General features: G+C 44.7%; 1 long non-coding RNA gene across 1 annotated transcript; it reads left to right on the top strand.

Moving 5' to 3' along the window:
• Positions 1 to 858: 858 nt before the first annotated feature.
• LOC120386465 lies at positions 859 to 5,400 on the top strand. Its single transcript, XR_005589727.1, has 3 exons — positions 859 to 997; positions 3,182 to 3,291; positions 4,694 to 5,400. It is a non-coding gene; the product is annotated as an uncharacterized LOC120386465 (long non-coding RNA).
• Positions 5,401 to 6,638: the final 1,238 nt, after the last annotated feature.

Here is a 6,638-nt window from a genome sequence, read left to right as displayed (position 1 = left end):
GTTATGCAGCACTAACTACAAGAATTCCTGCTAGCCTACAACAGGATCAGATCTTGCATTCCGTGTGCAACAAAAACTCTCCTGGGGCCCAATTTACACTTGCCATGCTGTCATCTTGGACTTCTCTAGAGTATAAAAATGTTTTTTAAAAAATAAAACATTATCCAACACAAATTAATTAGGTACGGTGTGAATGTGTGTTAGCACCTACAGTAGATGGGTTTCACATCTTTAAAATGCGCTAGCTGGTCGTGATTGACACTAGGGGAGAGCAAAAAGTTGACTGTGATCAGCTAACAAATTTTAAAACCTGTCTGTGATGAGTGCTAATATGTTTTTAAACAGCACTTAATTAAAATGTGTGAGCTAACATGTTTTTCTATAAACCCACTTATTTTCCTTGTCTAGACAAGGAAAAGGCTATGCCAGCGATACCCATACAAAGTGGTCAGAAACAGCAGCAAGTTTCCCCTCAAGGAATTTCCCTGGTGTAGAAAGCCTTCCCTTCAAGGTGGAGAAAGGACGGGAGTTGGCTGAGCAGACCTGTACTCTGGCTATTGCTCAATGATGGGGGCACTAAGAGTTGTCATGGGCAGCCAGCTACAAGTTAAAGAAGAGCCAGCGGCTAGCAGCCTCAGGATTAGGGTATGACATTGTGCTGTCCATCTGTGACAGGGTATACCAGACCCTCTGAGGCCCCCTGCTGGAGGCCTTGTGGCCTTGCCACCCCCCACCCCACAAAAGGGCAGTAGAGAGGTCCTTCAAGCTGCCTAGAGTGGCTGTGCGGGACACAGCCAATCGGGACCCAGCAACCTAGTATAAGAGCTGCAGGGCCAGAGGCAGTTCAGTTCCTTGCTAGAGCTGTAGGAGTGTGGATGCTGGGTGTCTGGCTGATGAATCTGCAGAACCCCGGACAGGGCAGTGCTGCCAGAAGCTGGTGAGCATTAGAAGGAGCCCTGAGCTGGTTGCTGGGACACCATTAGGACAAGGTCCTGAGGTAAGGGTGAAGATGGCAGGGGGCCACGGGGAAGTGGCCCAGGGAATTAGAGAAGCCTAGGGTGACCATATTTTCATATGCTGAATATGGGGAACCTGGTAAAATTACTTGTATACAGGCAAGTTTGATGGCAATCAATTGTACAAATGTTCAAATTAACATCAAGTTGACTGAGCCCTTGTTAACAAGAAACACTGTGTAGTTGGATTCCTTTTATTTACATTCTTATATTTAAGGATTTAGGGCTCACACAGGGAGGGGTGACACACACATACTCATATATACCTCTCTCACACAGGTGGGTGACTGACCTGACCCTCACTGCCTGATGCTCTCTGCCCTCCATGCCTGTCTGGGCCCTCAGGATGGACCCACCTCTACTGGTACCTGGCACTGTGTCTTCCTGAGGCAATATGTGGGGGAGCATGGAAGGTCACATGCCCCCCTCCCCAAATTTATGCCAGGGTTCACACCAGAAAGTGGCAGGCAGCAGCTTTTCAGCACTGTGTGGAAGGGAAGGGATGGAAGCTGCTGTCAGCCACAGGGGAGAAGGAGGAGGGGAAGGGATGACCTGATCTGTGTCTTTGCAGAGCTCATCTCTTCCCCTGCCCCTACTGCTCCCATGTGGCTGGAAGCAGCTTGTTCCTTCCTGCCCACACAGTGTCAAAAGGCAGCTAACACCTCCAGACTGCTGCTGGCCACCTGTCCAGCTGTCTCCTGTCCCCTGGCTACAGTGTGAGCAGGAAGGGGTTAAGCTCTAAGGATGCCTTGTGCACCAGGGCCCGGGGAACCTGACTCCAGGGGCTTCAGCAAATCTGGCCAGAAAGGTGGCTGAGCAGAGAAGGGTGCCTAGGGGATGGAGCAGCACCATGGCCCCTGGGGGCAGGACCCAGGGATGGGAGGTGGGGGGCTTGAAGAGGGTGCTAAGCCTCTGCCTGGGGTGCTGCTGGGGAGCCTGCAGGTTTGGGGCATGAACATGCTGGAAATTGCTTCCCCCCCACACCACTCCAGAGCTTAGCTGAGGAGCAGAAAGGCTTCCCCGTGCCAGTGCTGCGTGGGGCTTTGGAACATGCAGGGCTTGGCTCTTCCTGGCCAGCACCCCAGGCCAGAGGGTCTTGGGCTTTTCCAGGGTGCTGGCCTAGCCAGAGGTAATGGAGGAAGGAAGGAGCCTGCCGGCCAGGCTATTACTGAGCTCAGCACTCCAACCAGGGGCCGGTTCTCCACACAGCACTGGGAGTGGGACATGGCCTGCCGTGCAGTGGGGGCTGTGCTGATGGACCAGCAGGGGGAGCGGCTGGCCCCGCGCACTACATCTTCGCCCTGCCACCAGCCTTGCACACCCACCCCCATCGTTGGCCACTGGACCCCTCCACTCACCATTAGTGGGTGGGCAGCTGGCAAGAAGCAATCCAGCCAGCAGCAGGACCCACCAGAACTGATTAGGAGGAGACAGAAAATACAGGACAATTTGCCCGTTTTTTACGAAAAAGTCAGAACACCTGCAGGAAGATTTAAATATGGGACTGTCCCTTTAAAAACAGGACGTCTGGTCACCCTAGAGAAGCTGTGCAATATAATTAAAGGGACACAGCAGACAGCTGCTCTCTGCAGGGTCCCTGGGCTGGGACTGAGAGTAGTGGGTCGGCCCCCACCCCCATTAGCCACTGGGGGGAAGTGGGCTGGATATTGAGGCACGCAAGAGGGGGAACTGAACTATAGTGGGACAGCTGGAGAGCTATAGCCAGGAAATCCAAGAAGGCAAAGACATTGTCTCCAGGGAGGGAGCCCTGGGGTGCTGCTCTATCCCAGAGCGGGGACAGTCAGAGAGAGATAGGGAGAGAGAGAGAGCAGGCACATGCACTCGGCCAAGGGGGCGTTACACCATCCTTTTGTCAAGCTCTGCACTGATGCAGGGGTGAATTCCAACACTGACTTCAGGGAGAGTTTGGCTGTGTCTGTGTCCAGACTGTAGAAGTTAACCAGCCCATGGTGTCCTTAAATAAAGGACACCAAGGTACTAAAAAGTTAATTGCTGTAATTTCAAGGAAGGAGGAAAAACCTACTAAAGAGATAAATTCATTAGTAAATATCAGAGTCTACTTTTTTAGGGTAAAAGTGCTATATGTAAGATAACTGCTGATCATGAGTCCTTAACCCCCCTCCCCCTATTTTTTTTGAAAATAGAACTTGAGATCTCTGTTGCAGAAAACAGACCTAACATGGAATGGCATAATCTTGGCAGTGACCCAGGAGACAGTAAGAGAGCTGTAAAAGTAATAATGTGCTTTATGAAGGTCTGTTCCAAAAGAATTTTTTGACAAATTCTTCAGCTGAGATTGATCACAAATGAATGGCCCCAGTACCTTTCATGTCTTTAAGTGGTATAAACTGGCATGTTTAATTTAAATAAACAGGGGGCTTTTCTTCACCACCACAGCTACATCAGCACAGGTGAAGATGCTCTGTTGACTGGAGAGCATTCTCCCCTCAACTAGAGGCGGAAGATAGTGCGGTTTAGATACTGCTTTAAGTCAATGTAATTTAGATCGCTGGGGAGGGGGTGGGGGGCGGGGTTTCACATTCCGAGCTATGTAAACTACATCCGCTAAAGCAGTAGTGTAGACAAGCCCAGAGCTTCTACAGTTTGCCTCAGCAGACAGTCTGGCCCACAAAGATATTCTAATTCCAATTTTCATTATTTCATAATGTATAAGCTTGTCGATGTCTTTTCTCTGTTCATTTAATATTTCCAGACACTGCTGAATGTTCTGCTTGTAAGCTTATTGGGAACATTAACTTGACTAATTGGTTTAGTAGATTACTGATTTCCTGACGCCTACACTGGATCTTTTTGTTTCAGTTTTCAAATAAGACAGATGATTCTGAAGATCAGATTTTTTTTATAATGGAATGTTTTAGTGGAAATAAATTAAAAGGGTCTGTTCTCACAATACACTAAGATAACTTAGGTTAATGTTACATGTGTACACTGAGTGTATGTGTGTGCAAAGAAAGCTCCTTGTGTTTGGATCTGCAATCTTAAAAAAAAAAAATCTTAAACAGCTCCCTGTTTATGAGCTGTTGAAGGTCTCATTTCAAATAATTTCAAGTGGCATGTGTCAAGTCCCAGTCCTGAGGAATACACCCAATGAGACTTGTCCATTGCACCTGTACAAACAGCAACAAAAATAAAACATACGAGTGTGAAAAGGACCTTCGGTTTCTCCCACCAACTCAATTAAGCTTCATTGCTTTTTGCAAGCAGATGAAAGACAATAAATTACACAAGATGCTGTCTAAACTACTATGGCAGGAGTGATAAGAGTGTCCTCAGTGATGCTCAAACAGATAAGACTTATATGGTGGTACCATAAAAGCTCCTACCAGGATGTGAAAGCTTGCACAAAACCAGGCAGTTCATCAAGCTCTGTATTTTTAAACAAAGTGCTTGTCATGGACCTTGTTCAGTATATCAAGAGACAGATTCCCAGCTGATGTAAATTAGTGTAACTCCAGTGATTTCAATGGTGCAATACTGATTTGTACCAACTGAGACTCTTATTCTCATTTACACTACAGTTCCTTTACACTGCTCTGGCCCCCTTATGTTGCCAAAGTAATGTAAAGTGATCTTAGTATATAGTAAATAAGGTCCAATTTATGCTCTGAATACTTATGCAAGAACCTCTTTTGCAGCAATTACACCAGCTCTGGTGCTTCCTGCAAGGAAATGATCCCAGCCCCTCACAGGGTCAGGTCCAAAAAAGAATGAAGTGGAAGATCTTGGACAATTGTGGCATAATTATTTAGTACAAATATTGTCACTGGAACTTCCATCTTTTCAGCCACAGGGAAAATTCTGAATATCTTCATCTTTCATGCAGTCGGTATGTTTGTCGGTCAGTCCTGGCTATTGTTCTACATACTACCTGGAACAAAATACAGTTGAAAACTGTGGTCTCAGGTAGAGGCAGCCCCTGTAAATGGACTTCTCAAAGATTTCAGGTGTTGGTATTATTGTCTGTAGGTAAAAGTTGTCGTCATCTCATAAACTCGAGTGCATGATTATAAAACACCTCTTACTTAAAATCTTATTGTAAATATCCACCTCCCAGATAAAATCGTTGTCTTTCCCTTTGCAATAGCAATACTGGTAAATCTGTGGATGCATCTTCTAGGAATCATTCTATATCTCTCCTTAATACCCCAGCATTCTCCTGTTCTGCTGCTACTATCTAGATTGTCCAGTTTCTGTCTTGGATGGCTAAATCTTCTTCACCCCATGCTCCAATATTACCTCAGTCTTTCTCTTTCTCTCCAATGACACTGTATATGTGGCATACTCCAATGAGCCTATACACATAGCTGAGATGTTTTCCTTTTGACTCCCTGAGTCCATAACGGATGGTCATAATTTTTTCTTTTTCTCCAAAGTAATGTTTACTTGCATGAATAGCAGTTGCATAACATATAGTTTACTTGTTGTGTTTGATGTTGTCCTAGTAAAACCTTTAGTTACCTCTTCTTTTCTATGATTTTTGTTCATTTTATTATCATATAATATTAATCAGCTCCAGCAAGGTTTCTGACTTTGGCCTCAATCCTGCAAAGACCTGTGCATATGCGGAACTTCACACAATGAGTAATCAATGGGACTACTCAGTGTTTGAAGTTAAGCATGTATGTAAGTCTTTATAGGACTGAGCCCTTTTCAATGATCATCGTAGGTGTTCTTACTAACTCATGCATTTAGCTCAATGGGCAAAAATGTCCAAAGTTTCTGGCTTTGATCCTGGACTCCACTGATCACTTTGCTTCAAAAAATGTCCAAATTTTAAATATTAATTATTACTACACAAGCTGCATTCCAAAGTCCATATATGTCCTTGCTGAGCCAAGTGAGCTCCATTACTAAAGTATCCCATATCCACCTGTACCAAATCCTGTAAATTGGTACCTCTCTCAATTTTCATGCAATTTTAACAGCATACCTGGCTGCAGTTAATAAGTTTTAGTACTAAATCACAAGTTTTCATTCCATAGGTAACTTTCACCACACATGCAAAACGGATGTTGAGAAAGCCTTATGGAGTCTTAGTTCCTATAGTTTTGATACAATATTATTGTAACATTATCCTAATATTTTTAATAAATGGAGTTTCCTATAATTTTTTGTCTTAAGTAGGGGCCTCTGCAATCTTGACACTGATATAAAATAGGTCAATGGAGAAGGTCTGGGACTAGTTTTATCAAGAGGGCCTAGGAGAGGCTTGTTTGCCAGAATTCTAATCTCTGGTAAACTGCTGATCTCTGCAGCACTTAGTCAAGACAAAGGTTCTCACATTTGATGGCTAGCTAGTCTACTGTGTATTTAACTATGAATGAGAATCCCAATGGAGGTTTTTATAGCACTTTAGTTAGCATATATAGGGCTCCTATATGAATGCCTTAACTTTAAAGCTAGATATTGTTTAGACACTGGATGGGCAGATTTCCAGTACACGACTGGATGTTCACATTTTTTATTTGCTAAAGATTTCTTTGACCTTGGTGAAAACCAAACGAGAGGAAATAGCATTCAAGGAAGCAGAACTTAAAATGAAAAACACATGAAATAGGAACTCCCCATGGAATGAAAGAA

This window comes from Mauremys reevesii, linkage group 1, assembly GCF_016161935.1.
Source record: "Mauremys reevesii isolate NIE-2019 linkage group 1, ASM1616193v1, whole genome shotgun sequence".
NCBI lineage: Eukaryota > Metazoa > Chordata > Testudines > Geoemydidae > Mauremys > Mauremys reevesii.
The sequence above is the reverse complement of the archived record's forward strand: the minus strand, read 5'-3'. Positions and strand labels throughout refer to the sequence as shown.